General features: G+C 40.5%; 1 pseudogene; it reads left to right on the plus strand.

The window, feature by feature from the left end:
- Positions 1–8,392: 8,392 nt before the first annotated feature.
- The window catches only part of LOC100469452, a 74,586-nt pseudogene continuing 65,010 nt past the window's right edge, over positions 8,393–17,968 (plus strand).

A 17,968-nucleotide genomic window follows, 5' to 3' on the forward strand; every position in this document is an offset into this window, starting at 1 on the left:
AAAATTGGTTAATGACTGGCGATTCTGGAACGTCTTTATTTCTCCATCAATTCTGGAATGACAGCCTTGCTTTAGCTTCCTTATTTATAAGATGAGGATAATCCTCAGTGCAGCGGTGTGCAGGTAAATGCATACCGACTGGCTTCGCGGAGGGAAGGCTGATTTGTGGCATTTGCCAATTTCTAATATGGAAGTACTCCTTTCATGGCAGATTTCAAGTTACCAGCAGAACTGGGTCACAAATTTCCTGGAAATTTGATGGATGGGCTCTCGTGAATAACACTGAGATATTATAATGATAAAATAATGCTAAGTCATTTTATCTTAAAGAAGATAAGATGGATAAAATTTATCTCCTTTAAAATGAGGTCATACGTAAAACATCTAACTCCGTGGTTGGTTCAGACCTGCTCAATATATAGTGTTTCCTAATTCTAAAGTTTGCAAAAATTCCAAACATTACTGTATTGAAGATATAATTGCAAGCTGTTGGAAAAACAAGATTATTTTACCTATGGCAAAAAAGGGTGGTATTGTTTTGTTAGCCTGAGCCCAAAATACATTCATGTTCTTCCAAGCTGTGTTAGTCCGCAACTAACTAGGTCTCTCTTGTTAGGAGTCCTGGAGAAACCTACATTTATGTATTTGAGAATTATTAGATCTACAGGAAGATTTGACTCACATGGATTTATTAAGCACATCTGGAGTGCTCGACACTATGCTATATAGACTTTAGACTCTGCCAGGAACTTCTCTGAAAGGCAAGATTAGAGGGTTTGAGAGTCTTCGATGGCCTCTCCATTGCTATCCATTTTAAAATTAACTTGTTTAGTTGAAATATACACAGAGAAAACTGCTCAAGTCATAAGTGCACAGCTTGAAGAAACTTCACAATAGAAACAGATTCATGTAACCACACCAGATTTAAAAAAATGGACAACTAGCACCCTATTAGCCCTCTTACATGTTTTTTTTCATTTGTTTACATGATCTTCCTTTAAGGCCTCCCTCAACCTCATGTTTCTCACTAGAGTTTTTTCTGTTTTTGAATTTTACATAAATGGAATCATATACATTGACTCTTTCTGGTCTGACTTATGTTTCTCAGCATTTTGTTTCTGGATTCATCCTTGTTGCTTAAACATAATCCTGATTTACTTAGCTGCTTGGACATTTAGGTTGTTTCTAGTTTTGGGCCACTATAAATTGTGCTAAGAACATTCCTATACATATCGTTTGATGCCCATATTCATTCCATTGGGTGTATTCAGACGAATGGGACTGCTGGGCCATCCCATCCATCCATGCGCTGCTTCAGTAGATAACGCCAACAAGTTTCAGAGGGGCTATACCAAGTCATACTCCCACCAGCACTACGTGACAATTCTGATTGGTGCAGAGTGGTTTTAACTCTTTTGTCATTCTGATGGGTGTGTTCTGGTACTTCATGGTGGTGTTAATTTGCACTTCCCTTGTAAGTAACGATATTGAGTCCCGTTATTTATTGACCATTTGCATATCCACTTTTGTGAAGTGGCTTTTTAAGCTTTTTGTCCATTTAATTGAATTATCTTTTTCCTATTGATTTGCTGGAGTTTTGAAAATGCATCTCATCAGTCTATTTTGCAAGAATTTAAAAATCTATATATAATTAGCCAAATACACTTTCTTTATATCCAGGGCTAAGAATAGTATTTAATACTTTGTTAGCTGTTGAAAAAGTAGCTACTTCTTATTTAGCAGTTTGGTCCCAGACTTGCCTCTTTCACGGGTCTGGCACAACAGGGTGACATGACCATTATTCTAGCAAAGGGCTCGCTTTTCCTCCCTCCCTTTCATTTTCCCCCTTCCCCTCCACCCTTTCCTCCTTCTGTTCCTTCTTTCATTCCCACTCGTTCTTCCTTCCCGCAACAGTTTATATTTATGTAATAACTTCATACTGAGTTTCATTTAGAGAGTTTGTTCTCAGTCCCTACTTCCCAACCTCTTTTCTGAGACCATTGTATAAACAGCTGGGACTCAAGTTTATGTAAATAACCATATTAGAATTACCTTATGATGTTGCTTTCTGAGCACTATTTTTCATGAGAGTCATTTAAAACTACTTTTAAAATCCATTTGAGAGGCACAAACTACCAAATATATGCTCATTGCGGAATTTCAAATGAGCTAATACAAAAACACCTATAAAATACAGAGTAACAACGCCGCCCTTGCCATGTAGGTGTGCGCTTGGTAAAGCACATGTGATACATCAACATTTAGAGCTGCACAAAAGATAAATGCTTTCATTATAAAACCATTCTCTGGATTACAAAGGAACCCACAAAAATTCACATAATGCTCCTTTGCACCTCTATGTTCTTTTTGCTCATTCTGTTTCATTTGTCCTTTTATATGGCAAGCTCCCCAGCTATGCTTAAAACATAATTTTATTTACAGAAAATGCTTTGTACATAAAATTTATAGCAAAGTAGTATATCAAACAGGCTCTTTCTGTAGAAAGAGAACACTTCTCAGACATCGCTGGGAGGGAGTTTTCTTTAAGTGCTTTCTCTCGGTTGTGGCACATGGATTTCCACGGATCACTCCACAATGCCAACTCTGGTGTCACGCAACATTGGCGACATGGCAGAGGGTGGCCATGCAATCCGCAGCATTCTACTGTCCCTTCCAAGGCTGAATTCATGTATTTTTACTGCTGAATTCCAACTTCATTGGGCAAAAAATGAACCACATTGAAATGAAAACTGTGGCCTAATGCTCAATCCCGTGCAGAAGTGGCCCGAGGTAAGAGATGCTGAAGGTGTCTCCATACTTTTAAACCTCACATTATGGTAGAGAGTATAGAAGGAATACAGAGCCACTTGGATTACTGAATGCCAGTGAGAATATGCGATTCATTTGGTGAGTTTTGCTCCAAAGGAGAACAGGGAAATGGCATGGTAGGTGGAAGGGAATATGGCATCAAGAAATGATTAAAAAAAAAAAAAAAGATTTGTTTTAGAGAGGTGGGGGGAGGGGCAGAGGGAGGGGGAGAGGATCCTTAAGCAGACTCCCCACTGAACAAAGAGCTGAAGGTGGGGCTCGATCCCAGGACCCTGAGATCACGACCTGAGCCAAAATCGAGGTGGGGTGCTCAACTGACTGAGTCACCCAGGTGCCTCAAGAAATGGTTGTTTTCAGATAGAAGAAAGAACAGCATATTTGCGTTGATGGAAATTATCTAGTAAAGGGGGAGAATTTGACGATGCAGAAGAGGGAGGAGAGAATTGCCTGAGTGACATCCTCGAACAGTGAGAGGAGATGGAAACTTATGTGCAGGGGAGGGGCTGGCCTTACAAAGGGGCACAGAGCACGTGTTGTCTAAGGAAGGAATGACTTACACATAGGGATTTATTTTCAGTTTCATATTTAGTATTAAATAAGACCTCAATGTGGTCTAGTGATTAAAAGCAGAGACTTGGAGACTAAGAGACCCTGCAATGTCTCACGCATTAAATTCCTTGGACTCTCTTTGACACACTTTATGCATCTGTAAAGTAGACATAACAGGACCTCGCTCATAGGGTTGTTGGCACTACTAAATTGACAAAACATGTGAATTGCCTTGCAAAGTGCCTGGCACACAGATAGGGACCCCAAACAGTCACTGCTAGTATTCGCATTACTGTTGTCCTAGAGCAGCAGCCCTGGGCCCCCAGAGCTGGGACTCCAGAGTGAATGCCACTCAAAGCCCGTGCGTACCCTGAGAGAAGCAGTGTCCCCCTTCTCTGGCAGTTCTTGCTGCCATAGAGCAGAACACACATTCTTTGTGCCAGCATCACAGATGTGTACTTCCCTGAAAGTATATAAATTCTGAAGGAGAGGTCCAGGAGAGTGATTTCGCCTCCTTTTGGAGCCTTCCCCAGAGCAGAGCGGATTTCACGACCTAGGGAGGTAAACTCAGGGTAAAGGCTGGGGGAGGGGAAGGTGATTTACTCCGCTGTAGAAACAGCCAAGACTCTCACCAGCAGGTGCTCAACGCACAGTTACTACCATTCGCAAGGAACCTGAAAGCCCCTGCAAGGCACGGAGTAAACCTGACAGCTCATCCACAATATTAACAAAGAGAGGCAAAGAGAGGATTTTAGTCTGTTCGTATAATTAATATTTACAATTTGTCAAAGTGTATTAGCCTGTCGATCAATATTCCTTGTCAATGGTTGTTAGAAACTTTATTTTGACAGACTGTGTAATAACATCCAAAACACTAATAGAGCTGTTAGACTAACACTTCATTGCTGATAATTTTGGTTGCTTTAGGGGCAATATTAGAAAAAAACAAATTATGTAGTTCGAAATCCGCACTGAGCAAGTTATTAAGTATGAGGTTCACATCCCAGGAAAATACCAATGATAAAAGGGAACCCAGGGTAAGATAACCAGAGGGAAGAGAAAACTATGGCCTTTCTTGATTAAAAAAAAAAGAAATCAGCACATGTAGGAGTCACTGAGAATTAAAAGACCTCACAAAATTTCCATGACAACATCCCAAGGGCTACAGTCCACTGATATAATTAAGAGTATGCGAAACATATATTGTCAGCTATAATCATAAGAAATTTGTCATTTCTGGTTTTTATACTAACTACAGTGCCTGCCAGTTGATGATAATGTCCCTTAATTCGGTGACTGTGAATAGTGCCTTGCAAATTATAAATACTCAACAATACTTAAGTTTCACATCTTAAATCTATTAGAGAGTTCCTCTTTAGTCAGTATCTTCACACAGTTAATGTCATAACCAATTCCAATTTTCTTAAACTAACTTTTTAATATTTAACTTATAATTATGAATTTTTTGTTATCTTTTTCTAGGTTTGGTCTTTGGTTATGTAACTGGCCTGATTCTTTTCTACCCTCAATATCGTATTATGATGACATGGAAAGAAAATATCTAGAGATAATTTCCAAGGCTAAAGAGCTTTTACTTACCACTGAGTCTTACATGTTTCGATACTTGTCAAAGTATCGAGGTTGGCTAATTCTTGAGGGATCAAGGGAATAGCCACGAACTGCCATGTGGGATCACTGAAGGGCTTTTTATGTCCCCAAACCTAGTTCCTGCATTGCCTCTTAGACAACATCAAGAGGTAGCAGGACACTGTCAGATCTCCTTCTAGACTCAACAGATAAACACGAATTACCTGTGCAGAGGTAGAGACTTTTGTGTATGTTAGTCCCCTTTACCACCCCATAAGCTCAGTATGATTATCTCCATTTTAATGAGTTAACAACTGGAGAAACAGGCTCAGAGTATCTAAGTGAATGGCTTGCCCACAAAACTGGCAAAACCTGGGTACACACTGCTATTTTCTCACAGATCCACTGTTCACAGTGTTCAGTAACTAATAAGACTTACTTTTTGTTCTTGTGGGTTAGCACCTGCCAAGGCTTCATATTTCTAGTCCTGCTTTTGGCTATGGACAGACCCTGCCTCACCCCCTCCCTCTATCCAATGAATATACACTGAGCACCTACTAGGTTCTGGGCACTCCCACTAGGGATACACTGATGAGTAAGAGACACATGGTTCTTGCCCTCATGGAGTTTATGTTCTAGTGAGGATCAGATACCCAACAAGGACATGCCATGTGAGATGAGTGTTTCCAAGACCTTGGCGGAGGGAGAGAGATTCTATAATGACCTGGCTCAGGTCATCTTTGAGATGCAGTTGAAAGGCTTACGTTATGAGTCCTAGGACTCCACTACTATTGCAGTGGTATCACATTTGCAGAAATATCAGCCTGGCTTCTACACAACACTGAAAATTAAAATTTTCGTGGAGCTTCTTGACAAAATGCTAAAGAGGGACTTTCTACAGGTCATATGAGGAAGTTGTACTAAGCACGTACTATGTGTGATGTAGAGCATTCGTACATAGAAATGACTAACGACCCTGTTTTATAAGTAAGGACACTGAGCCACAGGAAGATTAAATAATCACCAAAGGTCACACAGCTGGTAAGTAACGGAATTTGGCTAGAAACCCAAATACCATGACCCTTAACCACCATGTTGTATTTCTACTTAGAAAGCAATATTTCTTAAAAATCTCTTCTCTGTTCTTTTCTCCCTCTACCCTTTACATGTAAAGTACCCCCAAATTAGTCCCCAAACATACCCACCTGGTTTTCCCAACTCCTATCTACCTGCTCCAGTTCAGGCCTTTAAAGGAGAGCAATTTATTGTCTTTGGCTTTTTTCTCTCCATCGTCCGCCAGCCCATTACTCCTGTTGCCACAGAAGAAGAGGATCTAGGATCGATGAGTAAGAGAGAGTTCCTGCCTTAGAAGAGGGGTGTGTGTGTGTGTGTGTGTGTGTGTGTGCGCGCGCAAATGTGTTCTCCCCTGAACATGAAGAAGAGGACATTGTAGTCTTTTTACTGGCAAATGCTTTATACTTTCATCTTATTGATCACTGTCAGAGAAGAGTTGAAATCATTAGCCAGGCCAGGAGTGAGAAGATTGAACCGACGGAGGGAAAAGCATGTTTCAAGGACCTGAGAATAGAGCATAGGGCAAGGGAGGAATTAAAATCTGCCCAGTGTGGCAGGCACAGGGGAGCCAGGAATGTAAGCGATAGCCGGATTGTGAAGAGCCTTACAAGCTTCGGAATTGATTTTAGGTGATCTTCGCTGCACGTGGTGTGGAGAATCCGGCGGAGGCTGTTGCGGAGATTAAACCCTCAATGACAGTGGGGAGCAAGGGGGCAACATTTAGGCAGCATAACTAGAAAGAATTTGGGATTGGTTGGCTAGAGATCATGAGGGAGAGTGAGGAGCGGAGGAGGACTCCTCGGTACTCCTTAGAAGTCTACAGGAGAGCATGAAGCCACGGATAAGGTACGGGAGAACAGGAGGGGGCGGAGCTTCTCCTGGGTGTGTATGCTGTTTGTATTGAATCCATTGAGCTTCGTTGGAACTACACTGGTCAGACTCCACTTCCCTGAAAAGTTCTAAATTTGAGACCACAAGAGCCACTTTGCTTGAGATTTGGGAAGCAGAAGTGAAACAGCAGCCGTTCCTTCTATGCTGGAAGATGGATGTGGAAGCACCCGTGGCTAATTCAGCTCACTGATGTCACTTCTCCGCAGGTATCCCTCGTTAGCGTGGGAGCAGCTGCCAAACTCACCGCCACTCCACCTCCCGCTGGGTCTTCCTTTCGCCTTCCTGAGGCCGGGATGAGATGCGGGGTAGCTCCGTGACGCAGGTGCCAGCCTCTGTGATAGCGCCCCGGCATCATGCAAGTTGGAGTCTTGGAGGCAAGGAGAGACCAGTGTGGGGTCCAACGATTCCTGGTGGGTTCCAGCTCATCTTCAGGTGTTTCAGTTGCCCTACCCCCCGCCCCCCGCCTTGTGTCCATCTTTCCTTCCTGCTGACGTCAGGCTCCAGGTGCAAACAACAGCATCACACAGATGGCTTCTCAAGTTCCCCAACTGCATCGACTGGAGTCACCATCATAAACTCATTACTGTCACTTCTAGTGGTTTGATGTCTCTGACTGAACCCCGATTGATACATGGTTTTGGAGGAAAATCCATTTAGTTGGCCCATATTGAATTGGAAGGGACTGTGAGATAGCCAAAGAGGTGCCAAACAGGGAGCTGGATATTCAGGTCTGGGAATCAAAGATGATATGAATTCAGAAATCATTATCCTATAGATAATAGTGGCGGCTGTGGTAACATAAATATTATATCTATTCTTTATGTCTGATTCCTGGCAAAGAGCTTCAAAAACCCGTGAGATTTCTTAAATGCTAAGACTCTCTCTGTTATGCTAATCATGGGACTCATGGTGGGCCTCTAGATAGCTTCAGGATGGAGGCTGGTCACCAGAAAGACCAACCACACAGTTAGACAGTTTGAGCTTTGGGCCAGTCCAACCTCCAAGGAGGGGAGAAGGGCTGGAGACTGAGTTTCAATCACATGGCCAAAGATTTAATCAATCATCCCCACATAATGAAAACTAATGAAAGTCTCAATAAGAACTCTGGACACCAAAGCCTGGTGGCACTTCCTGGTTGGTGAACACACTGATGCCCCAGGAGGGTGACACGCCCTGAATCCATGGGGAAAGGGCATGGAAGCTCTGCATCCAGGACTCTTCCAGAACTTGCCTTACGTGTATCCTTTTTAATAAAACTGTGACTGTAAGTATTGTATTTCCCTAAGTTTTGAGAGTTACTCTAGCAAATGTCTGGGGTCACCTCAAACTTGAAGCTGGCATCTGAAGTAGGAGCAGTCTTATGGAGGACGATGACCTTAAACCTGTGGAGTTTAACTCTGGGTAGTCAGGGTCAGAACTGAGTTGTGGTAAACCCTGTTGGGGTGGAAATGGAACAGAAACCATGGACATGACCGCTGTAACGAGAAAACACTCAGGAAGACCATTCAAACCCACAGGACTTGATAACCTTCTCTGTGAAAAGCCCCGGACCTTCTTTGCTAACTCTGAGGCTCATCCGGAAGGGCCTGGGGTGGGAGGCGAGAGCACGTGGTGGTCTGCCGCCTTGGTGATCTTCTGCAGGCTGCGGGCCTTCTGTGTGGTAACTCAAACACTGCATTTCTTTTGGTCCCTGCCTCACAGGTGTTTCATTTCTATTTGTCAAGATGCATAAACTGCAGGTTATTTACTTTTCTTTTTGTTCTTCCAGCATCCAGTTTGCTCCTGGCATGAACAGCCTGCCCTGTGTGCTTGGCAGGGGAGGGGGGTGGATTGTGGGAATGCGGCAGATGACAGAACAGTTAGTGGGGGCCTTGAATCATATTACTTCTTGAAATTCTGCCTCACAAAATAGCTTTTCTGACAAACATAGAATGCATTTTCTCAGTTAATTAAGCCAAATGCATACTGAACGGTTTGTGGGCTTTCCTGGAGTCATTTGGGGCTTCTGCTCAGCCCTTGAATCTGGGGAAGTTATCCATGAATAATTTAGTATCTTGGAATGTTACCTGAGAACTCAGACTTTGGGCTACTAATTGGTCACCCAGAGCCAAGAAGTTTTTTGTTATTCTTGCTATTTTCATAAAAGCATAATCCTGCAAGATCATTTCCCTGAGGAATAAACACCGTTAGCCTTGTTTTTATGATATTCCGCGTGGGCTTTCAGATGTAAGTGGCTGAGAAGCAAGAGATATTTAGATGCGAAATGGACTACAGCATGGAAAATTTAAAGAAATATCTGTTTGGGGGCTGTTAAGCATTCTGACAGATTTGGGCAGTTAAAAAAAGAAACTAATCCCATAGGTTACAGGACAGTCACATAGATGAGTCTTACTCTCTTGTCTGTAAATGTATAATGAATAAATGGGAAAAATACTAATCTCAACTTTTTCCTTAACAGAGGTTACTGCACTTCCTCGTGCTTGGTTGATCTTTTGTTGGGAGCCCTGCGAGATCTGTGATAGGATAGTTTATCTAACAAAGAATGTGGCAGAACCAAGATTGATCTAAGTGTCCCAACTCCTTTAGCCAAAGATACAGTTTATATTGTAAGTCAAAGTTATGGAAAAACTATACTTTTCAGGAAAATAGACGATGTTGGAGTTTCCTTGGAAAATGCAGCTTTCAAACTACATCCAGGAGCATCCAGGGTCCCTCAAGGGGATGGAATTATGTGCACCCTTGTGGTCTTATAGTTGACCATGATTGATTTCAAGCTGGTCCACCAAGACAAGAACTGGGTCAACTCAAACTCATTCCCACCCCTGGAAAAAGAGCTCAAGGCACTTCTGGTGCCAGAAGTCAGGCTTGTTGGCAGATCCAGAAGCTTCCAGAGAGGAATGCTTTGAGGGAGTACAAGAGACCTCTTCCTCAAAATATACACCTTACATATCAACTTTAGTAGCATCTAGAATTCCACCATTAGGAATCTATCCCTATTAGACCTGAAGATTGCTTTGTTTTTCTAAGGAGTATCTTAAGGAGTATCTTGTGCCCAGAGCAGATGATAACTGAAGTAATATTTTATGGGAAATGTCCATCCTTAACAGCTAGCTCTTAGGAAAATTACAGATATTGATTATTGGCTAAATGCCTAGAAGGAGGAAAGGAAGAGAAGGAGGTAGTTGAAGAAAATCAGGGAAAAAAATCATTGTAATATAAGAAAACTGAACTCCCAAAGGAGAATTTCTGTATGTGGTGGTAGGTCACAGGCATATGTAGAGTCCAAAGTGCCCTATTGGGAAGTCAGGCCCTTTCTGCTGGAATTTTTTTTTTTTTTTTTTTTTTTGGTAAGTGACCAACGTAGGCTTTTGTCAAATTTTGCTTTGGGACAAGTCTTTAAAATCTTCATCCCTAGATTAAGACCAATGGTAAACAAAGACACACGTATTCTGACATGTATGCGATGTGTACTCGGGTAGATATTTCAGTTTACAGAAAGGCATTGAAAGTTCAAAGGACAAGTTAGCTCTCAGTGAAGTAGGAGGGTGGAATTAAAGCATTTCGGGTGTGTGTGAAGTTCGCACCTTGAATAATAGTTGTTTACCTCTAAGAGGCACATGGAACCCCCAGAGGTGTTTGTGTATATTTTTTATTTATTCTTCCTGAAGATACATATCTTTGTCTCTGAACTGAAAGAGACTGGGCTCTTGGAGATGGAAGGGCCAACAACGTTAGTGAGTTCTTTGAGGGGCAAGTGCTGCTATCCCTCTTCTCCTTGTAAATAGGGAGTGACAGGGAAAGGGGACATACTGGGGGAGAAGTAGAGAATTCTCTGAAGGGTGATGGATTTTGCCTAAAGAGGGAAAATTATTTTGTAATTCCACTCTTTCTACCTCAATCAACAGCCACACCATTTTTTTTTTTTTGAGTCAAATGTGAAATTTAAAAGCAATGATTTTTTTGATTATTGGTATTTGGCTAAGCTATAGATAAAAACTTTCCCCCCGTTTCAAAAACAATTTTGACCTTTATAATTACAAACAACATTTATTTATGCTTGAAAGTTTGAAAATACAGAAAAGTACACAGGAAATAAAAATCCCTCATACTCCCATCACATAATATTTTGATGTTTATATTTCAATCTTTTTTCATATACATTCTTTAAAAAGTAATGCAATTATGCTGCATATCCTATTTTGGGAGTTGCTTTTTTCACTTAATTTATCATGCACTGTGTATTTTCCCACATCATTAAATGTTTTTCTCAGTAATGTTTAACAGCTGCATAGCATTTTAACACATGCAAGTATCAGTATTTATTTAACTGTTCCCCTATTGGACAGTTAGATTTTCTTTTTATTGCAACGTGACATTTGCTTTAATTTTAAGTAGGTATACAAACTGCATATGCATTTGGGGTTTTTTTGGTCTGTTTTTATTTAAAGATTTTATTTATTTATTTGACAGAGACAGAGAGACAGTCAGCGAGAGAGGGAACACAAGCAGGGGAAGTGGGAGAGGAAGAAGCAGGCTCCCAGCAGAGAAGCCTGACGTGGGGCTCGATCCCAGATCCCCGGGATCACGCCCTGAGCTGAAGGCAGACGCTTAACCACTGAGCCACCCAGTTGCCCCAACTGCATATGCATTTGAAAACAAAATTTTAACATCTTCTTCCTAAGACTTTAACCCATTAAACATTTAAAATGTTTCCTGTCTGTTGCCTGGGCAGAGGGCAGAAACCTTCCTAGGCTGTCCTACAAATTCAAGAGGGATTCCTAGACAGTTTGCAGGAGGCAGATGGTAGGAGGGGGGTGAATGGGTGGGGTGGTGAGCAGAGATGGTTCTCATCAGCAGTTCACCATGAAATTAAGTCTTAGGCCACAAATATTTAGGAGGCGAAATTATGAGTTTGAATATCAAGGGGTGTGTGTGTGTGTGTGTGTGTGTGTGTGTGTGTGTGTGTGTTTGATGAGTGGGACAGAGTTGATAGTAAATATGAGTTATTCAGGACAGAATTAACTAACATGCTGCAGTTGAATATGCGTTGAATAAATCCTATCTTTGTCCCCAGCTTTACAGAGCTATAATTGACATATAACATATGTAACTTTCAGGTGTGCAATGTGATGTCTTGATACAAAAATACATAGCAAAATGTTTACCACCGTAAGGCTAGTTAATACATTTACTTATCTCACATAATTATCATTTTGTTGTTACTGTTATAGTGAGACCATTAAAGCTCTCCTCTCATAGCAGCTTGCAAGTACAGAAATATGTACTGTTACCTACAGTCACCATGTACAGGTTAGATCCCCAGAATTTATTCATCTCATAACAAAAGTCTGTACCGTTTGACCAACCTCTCCCCATTCCTCTGACCCCAAGCTCCTGGCAGCCATCATTCTACTTTCTGTTTCTATGAGTTTGACTTTTTAGATATTTGTGTCCCCGGAGTTTGAGGGCATGATCCTTGTCTTATTCATTGCTGTTCTTCTGCCTGGCACAGAGTCTGCCGTAGGTGCTCAGCAAATAGTTCTGGTAACAGAAGATAAAGCGCTTGGACTATATGTACTTCCTTCCCTTTTAATTTCCTTCTCTTTCTGTGTTTCTTATCAATTACTCAGGATTAGAAGATTTAATTTAGTTTATTGGAGTCTTTGCATTCTTAGGAGAAAAGATACAAAAACAAAAGCCAATTAAATATGTAACCTTAGGTGGCTGTATCATGTTAAACATTAACTATAACCAATAATAAAATACAAATAGAACTTGATTTAAATCTCAACAGATCTAAGGCTGGCCATTTTCCGTGGCTTATTCTCTTTTGTGGACATGTCCACACATCCAGGTTTGTAGAAGAATTGAAGGTAGGAAATTCTAGCATGTGTACAGTTAATTCTTGTGTGAGGTGAAAAGAATTCCCTAGTATGTTTGTGCTTTTTTATCTTTGGGGAAATTTGCTGCTAGATTTAATTGAATTTGTTACTTTGCAGTTCTTGAAGCCCAAGGGAAATTTCGTTTGCTTTACAAATCAGAGAAATAGGGATTTTATATAAATCCCAAGTGACCTGACAAACACACAGTGTAACACATATCTAATTCTTATGCTTAACTCAATAACTTTTATGAGATACTAACTAGGTGTGAAGCACACTACAAGACAGTGGGGGGGACCCAGAAAGAGGAAAGATGGCTCCAGCCCTCAGGAAACAGAGCTCCTGTGCGTAAGTCATTATCTAAAACACAGTTCTTAAATATAGAGAACAAACTGATGGCTGCTGGAGGGGGTGGAGGGATGGGCAGAATGGGTGAAGGGGAGTGGGAGATACAAGCTTCCAGTTACTGAATGACTAAGTCACAGGGACTGTAATAGCGTTGTATGGTGACAGATCGTAGCTACACGTGCAAGTACAGCGTAACAGAGACTTGTCGAGTCTCTATACTGCACACCTGAAAGTAATGTAATATTTGTGTCAACTTTAAATCATAGTTAAAAAAAAAAGATTTATTTATTTTAGAGAGGGGCAGAGGGGGAGGGAGGGAGAGAGAGAAAATCCTCAAGCAGACTCCCCACTGAGCACAGAGCCCAATGCAGGGCTTGATCCCAGGACCCTGAGATCAGGACCTGAGCTCAAACCAAGACTCAGGCTTAACCATCTGAGCCCCACTGGTGCCTCACATGTATCAACTTTAATATATAATAAAATAAAATAAAATAAAATAAAATTACAGGTCTTGATGAAAAGGGCTAGGGAAGTGTTTTCCTGCCCCAAACATACACTTCACAGGTGGAGAACCTGAAATGCTGAGTAGAGAAATGTCATGGTGGCCCGGGCTGGATCAGAATGGCAGGTGTCTCTGAGGTGGGATAGCTCTTACAGTTTTGACCACTGGAACCCTTTCTGTCCATAGCCAAAGCCCCTATCATAGCCTTTTTTCCAGCCCCCACCACCCCTCCAACAGGTAGAGAAAGATGTAGGGCAAATGTACCTCTTCTTTAGGGTGCAGAGAGTCACTCGAGAATTCAGAGAAGGAATAGAGACCACAAGTGTAAATTCTATTGGGGTCACAGATACTTTCGAGAATCTCATGAAAACTTTTGGACCCTCTCCTCAAAAATGAATATGTTCGGGGCGCCTGGGTGGCACAGCGGTTAGGCGTCTGCCTTCGGCTCAGGGCGTGATCCCANATCTCATGAAAACTTTTGGACCCTCTCCTCAAAAAACTGAATATGTTCATACAGACAATACCAGGAATTTCCAGACCTCCTGAGTCCTACTGAGGGTGAGAACCGAATCCATCTCTTTCTTAACACTGACTAGCTCTCAAACTCCTGAAAGCAAGTAAAGGAGCTTAGGAAATGCAAATCTGAATGCTCAGGCTCAACTCTTAGAAAAGAAAACTAAGACATAAATAGTAATGGCTTCTAATCTCTAGCTCAATGTAGAAACAGTGATTTTTAAATAGAGAAGGTTGAAAATTTTAATTATTGTGATATTAAGAAATCTAAAATAATAGAAAAACCTCTGAGAGTAATCTAATATAAAATACCTATTTTGATGCCAATAGGAGACTTTTAAAATAGAATAACTCTTCATATAGTAAAAAGATTCAGGAATTTATAGGGATAATNTTTTTTTTTTTTTTAATTTTATTTTATTATATTATGTTAATCACCATACAGTACATCCCCAGATTCCGATGTAAAGTTTGATGCCTTCATTAGTTGCGTATAACACCCAGTGCACCATGCAATACGTGCCCTCCTTACTACCCATCACCAGTCTATCCCTTTCTTAACACTGACTAGCTCTCAAACTCCTGAAAGCAGGTAAAGGAGCTTAGGAAATGCAAATCTGAATGCTCAGGCTCAACTCTTAGAAAAGAAAACTAAGACATAAATAGTAATGGCTTCTAATCTCTAGCTCAATGTAGAAACAGTGATTTTTAAATAGAGAAGGTTGAAAATTTTAATTATTGTGATATTAAGAAATCTAAAATAATAGAAAAACCTCTGAGAGTAATCTAATATAAAATACCTATTTTGATGCCAATAGGAGACTTTTAAAATAGAATAACTCTTCATATAGTAAAAAGATTCAGGAATTTATAGGGATAATGGAGAGCAGTATGAAATGATCTGTATTTTGAACATAAAGACTTATTTGTAATAAAAGAAGAACCTGCATTCTATTTTTTTACCCTCACATTATTCCTACTTGCTTTTCTCAATCATCCTTCCTTTTTCTTCCCAATTTGAGCTCAGGTTATTGATACAGGAAAGACTAAAGATTTATTAGCTATCAAATAGAAGTAACTTTTCAAATGCCAAGCAAAGATTATGAGAAAAAAAAATCCCTCAAACTAAATGGCAGTTTGGAAGTGTGATCTTCTAGAAAATATCAAAGACCTTTAAGAAAATATGCTGATTGTTTTGGTTCAAATGTGATCTGTTGTTAAATGTGTATAGCTGCAAACCCAACTCAGTCATGATCTATGTAAACATTTCTTCCATAGCTGGAGTCTAGCAAGCAGAAATAGACTTCATCAGAAATGCTTTAATACAGACCCTTGTTTTATTATTTAAGTGATGAAGTCTGATCTCACATTTCCTTTTCCTTTCTTCCTTCCTTTCTTTCAGATTTATTTATTTGAGAGAGAGAGAGAGAGAATGAATGCCTGCGGGGTGGAAATGGTCAGCGGGGAAGGGCAGAGGGAAAGAATCTCAAACAGACTTCCCACTGAGTGGGAAGTCCAATGTATGCTGGGGCTTGGTCTCAGGACCCCAAGATCATGACCTGAGCCGAAATCAAGAATCAGATGCTTAACTGATGGGGCCACCCAGGTGCCCCTCACATTGATTTTCTAATTTTCTTTTCTTTAGCTCCCACAAACCAAGGTTCTGAACACAGGGGATCACAGAGGGATAAGTCTGAAACTCCTTGACATTCAAGACCCTATACAGAGATGCTTTCGAAGAAAATTACTATGAACATAGTCCATTATACGGAGCAAACATATCCGATGGAATAGTACCCGTTAGCAGTACTTTCACAGAGGTCCAATCTCTACATAGTAATTCATCCAGCAAGATGCAATCACTTAGCAAACGTACACCGAGGCCAGGGCTACTCCCAAGTGGACAGGTGCTCGAGGCACCCACAGTAATTACAGGAGAGGTCCCAAAACACTGCTGGGAAATAAAAGGTTGTGAGGAACAGCTATTAGCCTAACTCACCAGAGACAACAAAGATGTGGCAGAAGATTGCTAATTTCCCCTTAGTGCTCAGTCTTCTCTTTTTGCCTTTTAAAAATATACTCCTGTTGCATTGGCCACACAGTCACCTAAGTAGAGACTATTTCCCAGGTTTCCTTGCTTTGGGTATGGCTCCTAGGATCCGAGGGAAATTGTGGTAAGGTTATCAAATATGTTAAATTTGTAAACGCAGGTTAAAATATCTAAAGTATCTAATCCCATTGGTTTGTAATTTGGACTAGTCAATTAAAAACCTCTGAAAATTATTTCTAAACTTTGCCAGATTTGTAATATAATAAGGTTTGTAAAGAATCTAAAATTTTAAGAAACTAGGTTTTGAATGTACTTATTTTATTATTGAATAAATTGTATTACCTTACTGATTAAAAATGTAATTTGTGTTAAGGGCTACAAGGTTGTTTTGGGGGCCCTAAACTATTAACACTGGAGATTTTCAGCTAGGCATGAAAAATGAGATGTGACCTTCCAATAGGTCTGAATCACTGGCTAATTCACTGATGCCTACACTTTTACATACTCTATTTATCAAGTCCCCAGGCAGATGACAGCTACCTAAGACAGATAATAACAAATTGTGCTCCATGAAAACAACTGAAGCTGTACACAACATCAATTGACTCATCTTTTCTTTGTTCCTGGAGAACAAGTGGGAGCTTTTCAGTTCAGAGATCACAGCAGCATATCTCTGAGGTCTTTAATAATTTCAGACTGATCACGGATACCACATTCTTTGATTAACTCTAACCTTTAACAAAGAAAGAGAACAAATGAATGAAAATGAATATGGTTGGCAGTTAACAGTACTGCCTTAGGTATTGCTTTTCTCATATACATGAGACAAAATAGTGATCAAAATGGGCAAATTAAATCATGATGGGATGAAAAAATTTCTTAGTGCCATGTGGTCTTCTTTGGGCCTTGAGCCAGTAGCTTAGTCTACTGTAATACTGAACATTCAACTAAATTCTTGGAAGTTTCCTTTTTTCCCTAACACCCCACCATTTAGGTAGAGTTTCCAGCAGTCTTTCAGAATATCGAAGCAATCTGAGTCCGTGGTGGTGATAAGGTGAGATATGCTGAAACCCACCTGGGGAAGAGTGCTGGCTTAGGAGCCAGAAGTGAACTTGAGTCCTAGATTTTCTACTTACTAAATGGGTCAGTTTGTCAAGTCATCTCACAGTTTGAGCCTGGATTTCCTCATTTGGAAGAGGTTTTGTAAGAATCAGATGACTTGGTAGATAGGCATGGGTTTGCAAACTGCAGAGTGTCATCTAAATATAAGGAATTGTGCAGGTTGGGGTTTATTGGATAAAGTGTAATCCTTAAGTGGAAAATTTTTAATGGATTAAAGTATATATATTTAGACATGCCCTTCGCACTTCTAAAGGGGCCTTGTAATAGGACAAAAAGAAATTGTGGTTGAGTTAAAAAGAAATTTTTTATACATGCAGACTGATCAGGTTGCTGGGATTAGGAAAGTTGTGAAATTTCCAACCACCTGCTCATACAAACATAGGGCATTCTAGTTCATCATATTTTATGTTATCAAGATCAGTGACCACTTGCTAACGTTTACTTTCAGGTTAGATTTTTAACTTAGGCTCAGATTGTTTTTTCAATTACTTGTCAAGCTCCTGGAGGCTACATAGGCACCAAAGTCTTCCTTTTCTTTTATGCCTTCTCTGATCTTCCCCCTGACCAAATGTGCCCCTGCCACCAAACACAGCAACAAAAGCTGTTCCTCTAGTCTGCATG

The sequence above is a fragment of the Ailuropoda melanoleuca genome, chromosome 1, assembly GCF_002007445.2.
Source record: "Ailuropoda melanoleuca isolate Jingjing chromosome 1, ASM200744v2, whole genome shotgun sequence".
Lineage (NCBI taxonomy): Eukaryota > Metazoa > Chordata > Mammalia > Carnivora > Ursidae > Ailuropoda > Ailuropoda melanoleuca.